General features: G+C 35.2%; 1 long non-coding RNA gene across 1 annotated transcript in view; it reads right to left on the bottom strand.

Moving 5' to 3' along the window:
* Positions 1–14,272, bottom strand: part of LOC134156630 (uncharacterized) — a 39,155-nt gene that overhangs the window by 23,049 nt on the left and 1,834 nt on the right. The window contains exon 2 of the long non-coding RNA XR_009961983.1: positions 5,080–5,146. This is a non-coding gene — a long non-coding RNA (uncharacterized LOC134156630). The remainder of the gene's footprint in view (positions 1–5,079; positions 5,147–14,272) is intronic.

The following is a 14,272-nucleotide window of genomic DNA, read 5'->3' on the forward strand; positions in this document are numbered from 1 at the left end:
TGTGGGAAAGCTGAAAGTGATAAACATAAGAAAGGAATAGTAGATTTACTTGAAATCTTATCCTTACCTGGATTCTTACTGACTTTAAGTTCTTTAGTCAGTCTCTGATATACCTGGATATTTTGATCACACATCCATACTGCCAATATTTAGTTCACATCTGGGCCTCTGTGCTTATTTAGTTCTATTCTCTGTACACAACTGGAATCCTAAATATAGTCCTTGTCTGTCTGTGGGTGTCATGCTCTGTAGCTACAAAAATCATGCTTTACCATAGTAACCCTTTCTTCTACTCCTGAATTGTGTAAGCACTTGGAAGGATCTACATATAAAAATGCCCAAATTTCATGTACTGTGTCAAAACATGTATATCTATTTGTAGAGAAAGATCTGAATGAAACTGTATGGGTATTTGGGAGGGGTACATAAAGAAACATGCTGCCTAATAACTAAATATTTAGATTATATGCATCCAACAAGTTATATACCAAACAAAATAATAAAGGAAAATAATACAATACTTTTAAATAAACACAGTATTTCCAAGATATATATGCTGAATACACATTATGACACCTCCAGCATGCCATACTTCTACATGTATCTTTGCCTGAGATGCATTTAGTATACCTGAAAGTTATTATTAATTAGCCTCCATTAGCACTAAATTTCTTCCAGTATCACACAGTAAATTCCTGTTACAAACTCCACTGATGTTACCTTTAATGACAGACCCACCATCTTCTCCAACATATTGAAAAGTTGCCTTTTTTTTTTCCAGTTTCTCCCCTCTCCCACCAATTTCACACTTCCATGTCTCCTTTCCTTAAATAACCATAAAATTTTCCTAAGAATGTTGACTAAACTTCTTGACACTCCTGACTGGCTACTGAAGAGCAGTAGTCTTGTTCCTACACACTCCACTTGTGTAGCAGTTGTGATATTGATCTAACAGTCCACCAAAACACAGCTTTCAACGCTTACAATAATTGAGCAAAACACATCCATTCTGAAATTATTAATACTATCACAGAGAGATTAATTTCCTTTTGATGTTCTTCTATCAGGAACTCTACTTTGATTCATTGATGTCACAGAACAAATTAGTGCCATACATAGTCAAGCAGTATGATATTAAAATCGGACATTATTCTGCTGCTGATATCAGACAATAAAGTAGCAGATGGTTTTTTGTTTTTTTTTTTTTTTTTTTTAGGAATGACTTTCATGTCAAAGTAAAAGGCTGCACAAACCAAAATTATCTTATTTTCTGGAAGTTGCTCTTGTTTGGTTGCATATCTGGTTCTAAATCTTCACTGCATGAAAAGACTACATTCTACAATAAAAGGTCAAACATTCAATGGAATACAGAAAACAGGAGACTTCATAACCTTTACATTTTGGCTCTTCGGCTTCCAACTGGCAACAAAACAAAATGGCAAAAAACAAATGACCAACACGTATCTAATTCTGGAGAAAACATTTGGCAAACATTCAATTTTAATAACATTGTATTTTTATTTACAAAATTTACTTATAACACATACAGAACTTGTTCTGAGAGGAATTACCCCTCCATAATTAAATAAAAGTAATGATTCTGGTGCTATCATCAAAATCGGGTGTCCTGGGTTCAGCAGTAGCAGTCATTTTTTCTCCTTCTTAGTAGCTGGGGCAGTGCTGTGTTTTTGACTTTCAGCCTGGGAACAGCGCTGATAACACCGATGGTTTTAGTTACTGGTCAGAATGTTTACTCTGACCAAGGACTTTCTGAGTCTCATGCTCTGCCAGTGAGGAGGGGAAGCCGGGAGGAAGCAGAGACAGGACACCTGACCCAAACTGACCAAAGAGGTATTCCATACCACAGCACGTCATGTCCAGGATGTAAACTGAGAATTACTCAGAAGGGCTAGTGCCCTGCTGGGTAGGGCTAGGTATCGGTCAGCGGGTGGTATTGTATTCTCTTCCTTTGTTATTTCCTTTATCATTATTATTATTGGTGGCAGCAGTAGTGGTTTTGTGTTATACCTCAGTTACTGGACTGTTCTTATCTCAACCCATGGGAGTTACATTCTTTCAATTCTCCTCCCCATCCCTCCAGGAGCAGGGGGAAGAAAGAGCAGGGGAGGGAGAAGACTGCATGGTTCTTATTTATTGGGCTTAAACCACGACATTGGGTTTGTAAGATCATAGAATGGTCAGGGTTTTGGAAAGAACCCTAAAGATCATCTAGCTCGAACCCTTGAAAATTAGTGTTCCAATGTTTTTGTTTTCTACACTAAAACCTGAATTTTATGATTTTGTCATGTGTTTCAATGGGAGGTAAATGCAACCCAGTGCCTTCCTTCAAATGTGTCTTCTTGTGATCCTACAAACATTGTGAGGACACAGGCTACATCTGTTCAGCACAGCTGCTCTTCAGATTAAGTCACAGTATAGAACACCCAGGTTTAGGGACAAGTATCTTTATTGAGGACAGGAGAACTCACAGCTGATGCATTTCCTCCTACCAACTGCTGGTAAGCATATATACTGTCAGAAGGAGTAAAAGATCGTTTAACATGACAGTGTTGTTTATGACTACTTTTAAATTAAAGAATTAAAACACAAAGCACAAAGGTTTGTTTCGTGAAAATGGGTAACCAAATGCAAGTTTGTGCAGCTATTCTTGCCCACCAGCAGACAGGCCAAATATTAGACACAGCAGAATCTTTGAATTTCAACTGCAGAGACGAGAACAGTATATGTAACATTTTCTATACATCAAGAAGATCAATTCTGTAGCTATGGCTTCATCTAATGCAGTTTCCAGGGGCTTAGGAAAACTAAAAAAAATAGGGCCACTTACTTTGATCTCAGCCAGTGGGAATGGGAAAGAAAGAAAGACAGACATTCTTACATATTTAGTAAAAACAAAAGAGTCAAAATGCTGAAACTAAAGAAGTCCATAGAATCTCTAGAAAGGAATATTTCATTACTTCCTAAAACAACATCTCAACAGAGAAACATGAGATACTGCTAAGTGGATTAGCTGCAATACCAATCCTATTGAACAGAACAGGCCCTCTAACAACTTGCAATTTGCATTTCTCCATGGAGGACTGGTGATTAGTTTTGCATTAATTGCAGCAACCTGTGAACACTAGCAACCAGAATCACTTTTAGCATTACAATTCTTATTAGTTGTGTATATTTAAGGTGAACATATCAGTCAGACTAAGTTTTCCTACTATATTCATTCATACAGGATCTTCTGAAAGCTTGGACTAGTTTATGAAAGAGATCTGGAGATTAGCTGTAGTTTGTATTATCTGTCTTTAAAAAAGTGTCTGTACTCAGGGTTTGTGAGTCTCATAAACTGTGCTATGATCTGACCTTTTAATGTTCCCACTAGTCAAAAAGGAGACACTTAAATTCATTTAGAAGAGTAAAAATATTAAGAGTAAAATATTACCAGTAAGTTAATCACACAAACCCCAGGTATTTTAGAAAGTTCTATATACCTAAGGATTTTCTTATTTGAGCAAAGAGATTAACACATTCATAAGTAACCTTAAAATTTTACCAAGACTGTTGACTAAACTTCTTGTCTCTTTTCATATATTCATCTCCAGTTTTAGCAATATCTTTTGTACAAATAAACATCCAGACATGCACAAACACAGGATAAATTTCCAAGTTATTTTTCTGAATTGGTGTCCCTTTCTCTTCCACCCCAAAAAAACACCCCAAAAATTGTATTCACCATCTTTGTTAACGTAAATTATGTTTAGAATATGTCACATTTAACATAAAGAAAGTTTTTAATAAAGCTAAACTAACAAAGATCTTCAGTTTTCAGAGTTGAAAGATCAGTTTATTTTCTATCAAATTAAATGAATGACCAGTAAGATTGTAGGTGCACAAAATGCATTCTGTATTCTCTGCAGTAGGGAAAAGCCTGGCTTTGCCAGCAAGAGACCAAGTACTCTATTTTATGTAGGAAAAGATGGGATTTGCTTAGTTAATTTGGAAATAAAGTCAGTCAAAGAGTGGAAGCTTTCAAAATACAGAGAAGTACAACTTAGTGCTGCTTTCTCATAAAGCTGCAGAATGCAGGTCCCTTTCAGCTGTTAAAAGATTGAAGAATGACTTGGAGTAGACCAATAATGTCAGAAGAACAGGGAAGTGCACACTAGACAGCCATAAGAACTTCATTTGACTTGTATTGGCAATTGATTTAAATGGAATTGCAACTACCCATCAAGGTCAAGAATGCTTGCTTGGCATTAGGGACCTCCGTGTCAACTGTAAATGTACAACAGTCATCTATTTTTTACAAACATGTTCAAATCATTATAAATCATGTTTTAGAATGATTGTTTTAATGTCCAAGGTAATGTGATTTAACCGAACAGTAGTATTGCTAACTGAACAGTCTGCAATATAATCCTTGCTATACAAATTACTGCACAAAATAATAAAATACCTTTTATCATATACTGCACAGCTTAACCAAAAGAGACAGATCACATCAGGTACCTTCCATTTCAGCATAGCAAGGTTACTTTTAAGACAGCATTTTGATTTCAGGACAACAAGGTCTTGAAGTCTTGCTAACATTAATGCCTGAGCATTTGACAAATGCTAAACTAACACTTGAATAAATTCTAAAAGACTGACTCCAGGTCAAAGGCTCTGGAATATTCTGCAACATCTATAGTAGATTCTTCTCCCACTGAAGTCGAGGGCAACCTGTTTATTTGAATTTTGTATCCTTACAAAGAGCCCCCACTGTGACAATTGCAATTTTTCTATTTCTCCAACAAAATGTGTGCTTATGGTTCTCTAAAGAGAAACAAAAGCAAATCTCAGCTTTTGAGATCCTGACAATCAAGGGTCTTGATCTACAGAAATTAAGGGTATCCTCTAAACCTCATTTCTATACATATGTCTTAAAAAAAAATTACTCGCTACTTTCCAAGTTAACTATGTTCAGCTCATATACAGTGTTGCTTTACTTTTATTTCTGAGATAAATACATTTTGATGATAAAGAGCCATAAGGTTAAAATCAGAAAGAAAGAAGAAAGAGACTCACAGTGAATTACATTCCTCACAGGAATACTGTTTCTTCGGTTATTCTGCCTCATCCATAACTTTGGACACTGTAAAATCATAGAAGTCAGCTTAAAAACCATCAGAGTGTGACAAAGAAAAAAATAAAGTACTAATCAGAAGAAGTAAAAGACCAACTCTATGTCTTAGTGAAGTAATACTATTTGTATTGGCTGTGATAACCACTGGCACAGCCCAAATGGTATTCATGTGTTGCAATCTCTGTTTGGCTTCTGGTTTGTAATTCTCCATCTGCTTTTTAAATCTACTAACACATCATTCTGGAACTATAATTCAACATATATTTATATTTTTGTTTCGACGTTGCTATACTAGTTTATATTTAATATTTGTATTTCATGAGGTATTGAAAAAGTTGTCAAGGAACAACTGGTCAACAAATAAAACAAGTGAAATGTGAATATAAGGGTAAACTGGTCTAAATGTTCTGTCTTAGAATAAACATAAACCCCTAAATATTGAATAAATGACAAGCTTAAATTATCAACACATAACCTTATTTTTTGTTAAATTATCACTGCATTATTTCAACTATTACATAAGCTACCTTTAGTCAGTAATTGGGACTCCTTTAGCAGCAGTCAAAGGGTTTCCTTCAAATCCATTTTTAACTGTTACATAAACACATCGGTAACATTATTTTACTGCATTAGTTATGATAACTAGTTTTGAATGTTGTTTTTCCAACATCACTAAATTGAGTAACAGATACCTCGTTTGACTTCCAGACCAAACTTGCGCTAGTCTTGCAGAACAGCGGCAACAAAACCCACGCCCCAGGATCATTGTGTATTACTACACACCAACCAGCTTCCCAGCCAGAAGCTGATTCAAAGTTTGTAAAAAACAAATGCTTTTAACCTTTTCTTCTAGTGTCTCCTATTTTGACTAATTAGCTAATAATAATTTTGTAACCTAATAGTAATTGACAACATAGAAATGCCCAACAACCATAACCTGAAAACTGACATGAGCAGTATTATATCACCCAATATACTGGCTTTCATACAACTATTTCATTACCTGTGAGCTTCTTGGTAATGAATATGCTATTAAAAGGTTTTTTTTAATTTTCGTGTTTCTCATGTTGTAATTCTCCAATAAATTTCTCTGACTTCCAACATAAATAAGTTTCATTATTCCTCATTATTAAAAGAAACAAACACATTCTCCTTCACTGAAAGGGTGTCATATAATTAGATGACCTTCCTACATAAAATCATTAATGAAAAAGGACCTGACAACTTGCAGGAAAATATTTAATCAGACATCAGTTAGTCAAGACCCAAGATGTTACTGGACGAACAAATGCTTTCAGAAACAGTCTTTTACAATACCAGAGATCAAAACAGACTTTAGTTTTACTACATCATTAGACAAGTCCCAGCTTTCCAACAATTTATCACTGATTTCTTCATTTGGTTGCTTTAAACATGCTTTTAAAACATACTTGATAACTAGTAAAAATTGTATACAATGCAAATGACATTTCAGATAAGTTTTATTGACTTAATGCTCTGGTAATAAAATTATAACAATCAGTATTATTTTGATTTATTGCAAATTTTACTTTCCCCTTTAATGGACTTTGTGTCTGGCAGAATTGAATGTAATGCTGCTGCCACCTCAAGGTCACTACAGAAAAGTGTGATGGTTCATTTTGGTCTAATATATAAACAGTAACAAGATTCAATAACTAAAAATGAAGAGACTCCTTTGTTTTCATGCAGTTCAATGCTCACTGTATGCAGATTCCACATGTATATCTGCAGTGAAAACACAATTTTACTTCCCTATGTTCATGGAAGTGAACACAGGCACCTGGAGACCTGCATGCACACACTGCGCTAAGGGTTACAGAAAATAATCTTTCAGTGTCAAGGAATATTCATAAAGTGAGCCAAACTATGAGCTCCTAATTTTACACAAACTCATGAACAAGAATTTGACTCAGAAAATTTGAAAAGGGAATTTAAAATTTACAGGGTTTTGTTTGTTTGCTTGCTGCTTTTTTAGACTTTCAGGCGAAAATCACAGTAGGATGGAGAACTCCAGTTCCTGTTATGATTTTAATACATATTTTGAGGGAACAAGTGCACAAGTTCTGTAGCACAGACAGGAAAGTTGCATAGATTTTCTTATTTAAGGTTTTGGAGGCCAAATAAATATTTTAATGATGAAAAGTGGAAAATATATTTATTGGGTACTATGAAATAGCCGCAGTGTTGTCTGCTTGTAATGTAAGGATGCTCAGAAATTGTATGTTTGTACTCCTAAAGGTTTTATGGGGGCATAACAGAAGTGTTACACCATCATACACATCACAAATAGGTCAAAGGCTATATAAATTTTGCAAACTTTATCAAGGTTAGGTTCAGGTGCCTTCTATGCTAAAGTTCTCTGAAAAATGTCACACCCTAAAACTTCAATCTACTGCTTAAAAGCCACCTCAAGCACATATGTGCTTGATTTAAAAAACCCTACATAATCCCATTTGGCAAAAAACAGATTGAACTTTAAGTAAGAAAATGTCTGCAGGAAGAGATCAATCTATGGAACATAAGGGAAGTTGCCAGGACTAGCCAGAACATTTGCTGAAGAACACAATCAGGTTTAATGATATGAGAAGTACTCAAAAGCACTTGTTATTTTTTGATTAAAGTTACTCACGCTGAGCAGGAAACCTTAATAACTTTATTCTGGCCTATATTAGTAATGGCTACTGAAATTAAGTTATATGTATATACCACAGTGTCACACATGGCTGGATTTACAAATTTTTGGTATTATTTTATCCTTTGGGAGCTAGCATGTAGTACATAAGCCAGAAATTCTCTTGCACCAGAAATGAGTGCATTTTAGTCTACAATAACAGATTTAACAAGGAGGAAAAAGTAATTCCTTTTAACTACAAGTATTAAAAAAAAAAAAAAAATGCAATTAAATCAATTACAGGAATATTGACTGTATTAGAACCCCAGAGAGTCAAATTCTTTTTAATAGATCTGCTTTTATTTGTGAAATACTGATTTATGTGATGTAGGGTCTGATTCCAATTCTACTGCAACTTGCCATTCACAAATGAATTCTCTTGTATACGTAAAACACACACCAAGGACAGTCACTGGGGGAAAATGTAACTGTGATCAGAATGGATCTGCTATAACGCAACATTTCCCGTACAGTTAATTTCTCTTAAGAATGCAAAGGACATGTATTTTCACCAACTGTAACAAGAAAAAGAGCGGTAGTTTGCTGTCATCATTGTAGGAGTCTTTGTGCATAAGATTCCCCTTGCTACAACTGCCAGTAACAAATCACATTCTACACTCCTTTAACTGAATTACATATCTAAGAAAGCACTGCTTGGAGTAAGAACTTGCAAAAATAGCACTATCTATGCAAAGTAATAAAAAGGGAAAATAATAATAGACATTAAAATATAGTACATCATGTGGCAAGTCTCTAGGAACTGCCTTGATGTTTTCTGTAGAGTTAAATCTGTCTTTATTCAAAGTGGAGTTTCCCCGTGGCAAATTCAGCAGTAAAAAACAACCCAAACTCTCATGATTCTCACTAATTTAAAACACATGAGTCCTTAGTACACAGACCACACCATCTTTACATTAATAAAGACACAGAAAAGTGCATATTACAAGGGCTAGGAGAAGCCCTGAGTCTTTGGAAGACAATGGTGAAACACCTTTTAAGAATGAAAGCTACTGATTTATCATTCACAAAAAAAGAAGAAAAAGATGGCAGTAAGGTCCAGTTGTCACCTAACAGAGGGCATATCATTCCTACAACCGTAGAGAACAGTAAACTGGTAAAGGGACAGGCTAGCCAGAAAGCTAGATCCCATTGACTCTCAGAGGCTTTCACTACCCTAGATCACTGCAGAATCCAGTCCAAAGAATCGACAAATTCTAGCTCATCCCCTAACAATTTTCCCTGAAGTGCCCTGGTTTCAGAGGATCCAGTGCTCTTGATTCCATATTTTGCCTCAATATATGAATGAGTATGTCATGGTTCAGCTATTTTTTAAATGTGTTTTTTCGAAGGCAGAAGAAAACTGGTGTTTGAAACATTTGAAGTCATAACGCATCCTACTACCTTCAGTCACTGCTGCAAACCCACTCCTTTGCAAAACAGAATCATAAAATGTCAGTGTTATACTGATATAGGCTAAAATAGACATTAAGAATCATTACTTATTTCTGAGAATGTTGTAAATTTTTCTTTCCTGTTTCTTCCTTCCTCCACTCCCATTCACATTCAGCTACCACTCAGATTTATCCTCAGCTGCTTTACACTCACTGCAGACCTTCCATTGAGAGGCAGATATGCCCACTGTGATACTTGGACCAAGTCCATAAAAATAATCTACTAACATACTAATAGGAGTTAGGGATGTAATCTTTTTACATTTTTGTGTAAGACTTAACACAGAATGTCATTATAACTATGTTTTGCCAGTATCACAGCCAGAAATAAGCTTTCACTTACTTCACAGATGAAACCAGCAAATACAGCAATTGTAAAAAGAATTGCTGTGCCAGTAGAATGTCTGCACGTTATCTATGTTCCCGTTGGCATAGTTGTATCAGCACACCTTTAGTTATTGTAGAGAACATTTCAGTACCTTAATTTGAGCCAAGGTGAAGCTTTCCTTAATGTCTCACTATTTTCAGCTCACCTGGTTGTAGTTTCTTTCTCTTACATACCTACCAGAAAAGGTATGAAGGAAGTTGGTTTACCCTCAATTCTACTCTTAGTGTATCATCAGCAATCTCATGTCAGGTGATTTCTCACATTCTCTTAAACTGAGTGCCTCCTAACAGCTGACTGACAGGTCCTATGAAAATACACCTCTAAGTTTTACATTTTACAAAACTTAACTTTAAGGTTTAATCTTACTGACTTGAGCAACACTCTCCCAAAACAACAAATATGACTCAAAAATTTTAAGGAACTATTAAGGAAAAAGATGAGCCTTTCCCTATTTCTTACAGTCAAGGGTTCCTTTTCAAGTCTCTTCTTCTCAATACCAATGAAATGTCAGCATGTTAAAAACAGCACCACATATTCCACAGAATGGCATGAGGGGAATTTTGCGGAAAAATTATATTCTCTTATTCCTGAGAAAAAGTTGTAACCATCAGTGAAGAAGCTGATGGGAAAGAAATATAGAAATTTTTTTTCTGTAAAAAGCAATTCCAAATAAGTGACTTACAGCCAAATAACTAAGATTCAAGGGAAAGAAAGTAATTTTACAAATAATAGGACAGACGCTGTTAAATCATCTCTAAATTGCAATTAGGCATTTTACGTATACACTTACATGCATGCATAAAATTGGATTTACGTATAGCTTAGAGGTGGCCCTGAATCACGGGGTTTAAATCTGGAGTGAAGCCTTTATCTACACACCCATAAAGCTGGCGGAAACAGGGGACTGAATATAGGGATTTTGTCTTATTTTTGTCTTATTTCCTGTACAAAACAAAGTAGATGTGATTTTAGGAGATGCAATAAGCCATATAAGAGAAGAGAGTCAAAGATATTTCCCTTTAATTCGTAGAATATGCGTCAAGCAGAGAGCGAAAAAAATCTCACAATTTGATAACGTATCATGGAAAAATACAAGCTCTAAAGCAGTAAGAGATTCACTATTTGCAGTGTTAGTGGTACTAAAATAACTAAAAGACAGATCAAGATAAAACAAAGCACAAAAAATAAGAATTTTTAAATAACATGGCTATTTTCTGAATATACACACTTCAGATTTCCAGCGTTTCAGCAAACAGTAATAATTTAGTAAACTTGCTAGTAACTACCTTAAAAAAAAAATGGAGATACATATCTAAGTTAAATTAATATAAATCAGCCCCTAGATGTCATTGTTGCAGCTGAAATATCACTTAATACAGAACTTTCCTAATTCTCTAGTAGAAGAGGCTGTGTAAAGCAAAATAAACTACCTTAAGTAATACAAATTTCGCTCAGTTTTAACACCTCAATACCAAACCACAAAGACCTCTCAGGCTATAACAAAAAAAGATAACTAACCAACTATACAACAGGGCTGTATACAAGATTCAGGTTCGGACAATCACTTCAAAGGCCACTGAAATCCAAACCTCATCACAGAAAAGACCATATACCACTTGCACAAGGGAAGGCTCTTTGTAACTCCTATCAGCGTTTGCCTCAATACTAGAACCACTGACATTTCATACAGCTAACATATCTCTAATTCTATCTGGAACAGCTCTACATGTTATATACATATATATACACAAGAATTACATTATTGTTTTTGAAAATCTCACAAAAATTTGTTTTCTACAAGATATTGTAGCAATGAGTTCCAGAGGTTAAATACAAACATATAAGAAAAAAAACTAAAATTTCTTGTAAATGCTTTGAAAGTGCGACCATTCAACTTCACTGAATATCTGATTAGTCTAACTGTAGGGGAAGCATATTCAAACACAATTCATTTTCTTTATACTATTTATTATCTTTCTGTATCTATCATGTTCTATCGTACTGGTTCTGTAAATGAAGCAATGCTGTGTTCATTCTTCCCTGCATAATTTTTCAGTACTTCTAATAATTCTTAAGTCATCTGCAATATTTTCTCGCAAAATATAACTTAGTCCTATTTAATAAACAAGTAACACAGTAGCATTTTTTCCTATATAGTGTTCTTCCCAGTCTTCTCTTACTTTCTGTATTTTCATAGACTACACACCATATTTACAAACTTCTATATTTAGAGGGTCAAAATGTCCCTGTGTAAAGCTCGTCTTCACAGTAAGGGCTCCCAAGATGCCAGCCTGACAAATAGAAGTAGCCAATACATATGCACCTATGTAAATATATGCAAATTCTTCCACCATTTTCTAACTGAGAAACCCAAAACTTTAATAACCATGTGATAATCAACTGTATTTTACACACTCTGCACATTTTTTTCCCCAGATACAGAACACCTATGAGCAGATAAACCCAGTATGCAAATAGACAATATGAAACAGATTCTGTCATCCAAAAAGAACGATAAAAAGAAGCCCAGGCTCATGTTTTGCAGTTAGTCTATAAAGACAGCAGAAAAATTCCTAGTTGCCAACATTGTTGCAACACTATTGCAAATTTCACTCTTTTTTAAGGTAGTTCTACCTCATGATAGATAAAGGCCACCTCCAGGCTGCCAAGACCTAAATCTTAAGCAAGATATGAAAGAAAAACCTACTTTTTTATGTGCCACTCAAAGTGCTCACACACTACTCTTGGTCACTGTTCACCTAGCCAAGGCCTCCATTCTAACCAGTGCTCCAGGCAAGATTCACTTCTGTTGTACATAGAGATACAAAGCAGTTCATTTAATCTCTGCTCAGGAGATTCAGGGACACCACTTATATAATGCATGGTAACAATTACAAAAATTATAAAGCTTTTGGGATGGTTTTGGAACAGCCAGGCACAAAAGTGTAGAAAACTCATGGGAGTTTGAGGGACTCCTCATTAGGGACTGTAGTGATAGGACAAGGGGTAATGGGTTAAAACTTAAACAGAGGAAGTTCAGATTGGATATAAGGAGCAAGTCCTTTACTGCAAGGGTGCTGAGGCACTGGAATGGGTGGCCCAAGGAAGTTGTGAATGCTCCATGCCTGGTGGTGTTCAAGGCCAGGTTGGACAGAGCCTTGGGTGATATAGTTTAGTGTGAGGTGTCCCTGCCCGTGGTAGGGGGGTTGGAACTTGATCATCTTAAGGTCCTTTCCAACCCTAACTATTCTATGATTCTGTGACAAATTGAATTTTTCATTAACAACTATAGAACTCATTGCTGGTACAAGTCATTAATGAAGATAATCCTAATCATTAATCTCAAAGACGAAACAGAGTTTGAAACTGAGGCCACAAAAATGAACAGACACCTTACAGACAAGTTGCTACATGTATTTTCCTCTTATTTTAAAAGTGTACACAAAAAAAAAAAGTGTGTATGCTTTGCAGGTATTTACTTCAAGATAGCATCTTTGCTGATGTGTTCCAAATTTACTTGGCATTTCTAGACTACGTACTTCTCACTTAAATTAGGCCTATAATGCTTACCAGAAAACTCATGCCACTGACATTTTGTACATATTTACAGTAATCACAAAGCAATCTTGTAAAACTTTTACAAAACAATCAACATTCTGAACATACTATGCTCAAAGCAAGAGTCTCATCTCTACCACTCAAGGATAGATGCCTTACCCAAATGTCATTCAGTTTCATGACTCCTTCAGCTTGAAAGCAATGAAAATGAAACATACGAACTTTGTAAATTAAGAAGCCTTCCAAATTAATGTAAAATTATAAAATCTAAATCTGTTTTTGTTGTACAATCATACTTAAACAGAGAATGAAATCTTTAAATTAGTCCATGTTTAAATACAACAAAGAACAGTAACAAAGCGTATATGGACCATTACTCACTATCAACCCAGTATTTTTAATCCAAACATCTCAGACCCTAGCATACTTTGACTGGGCAAAGGAGGGGGAGAGTTCTGTCTCTTGAGTGATTCAATTCAGATAACTGGTTAATTAAATGATGACAAATAGAGAAGTGGAAGCTAAGCTTTTAAAGGAATAAGGTCCATTTCTATGAAGAGGCTCTATTTAATACAGTAGCGCTATTATTATTACTACTACTACATTTGAAATTGTAAATGCTATGCAGTAGGTGTTCAGAAGAAGGGTTGCACCCTTGCATCTTCCCCAAAGCAATTTCTTTTTTAAAAAAATTATTACCAAATTTATCTTACGAAGTCACAGATAAAGTTTGAAAGGTCTTAGGACTAAACACAGTTAAACAGAGCTTCATAATTCAAGCAATCAAATTAACCAAGTAAATAACTCCTATCAAAAGGATGGCTAAATCCATCTCTTGAATAATACCTGATGTGCAAATATTTCAAACATATTCCCTATCAATATGAAACAATACACAATTGCAACCTGCTCTAGGTGGGGTTCGACTAGATGGTCTCCAGACATCACTGCCAACCCTAATGATTCTCTGATTCTGTAATCAGCAGAGTTCCCTTCTGTGGGAGGAAACGAACTTGCAAATATTTGCTACAACTTTACCAAGTCAC

Source organism: Pezoporus occidentalis, unplaced genomic scaffold (genome assembly GCF_034315485.1).
Source record: "Pezoporus occidentalis ecotype Australia unplaced genomic scaffold, CSIRO_AGI_Poc_V1 ctg89, whole genome shotgun sequence".
Classification (NCBI taxonomy): domain Eukaryota; kingdom Metazoa; phylum Chordata; class Aves; order Psittaciformes; family Psittacidae; genus Pezoporus; species Pezoporus occidentalis.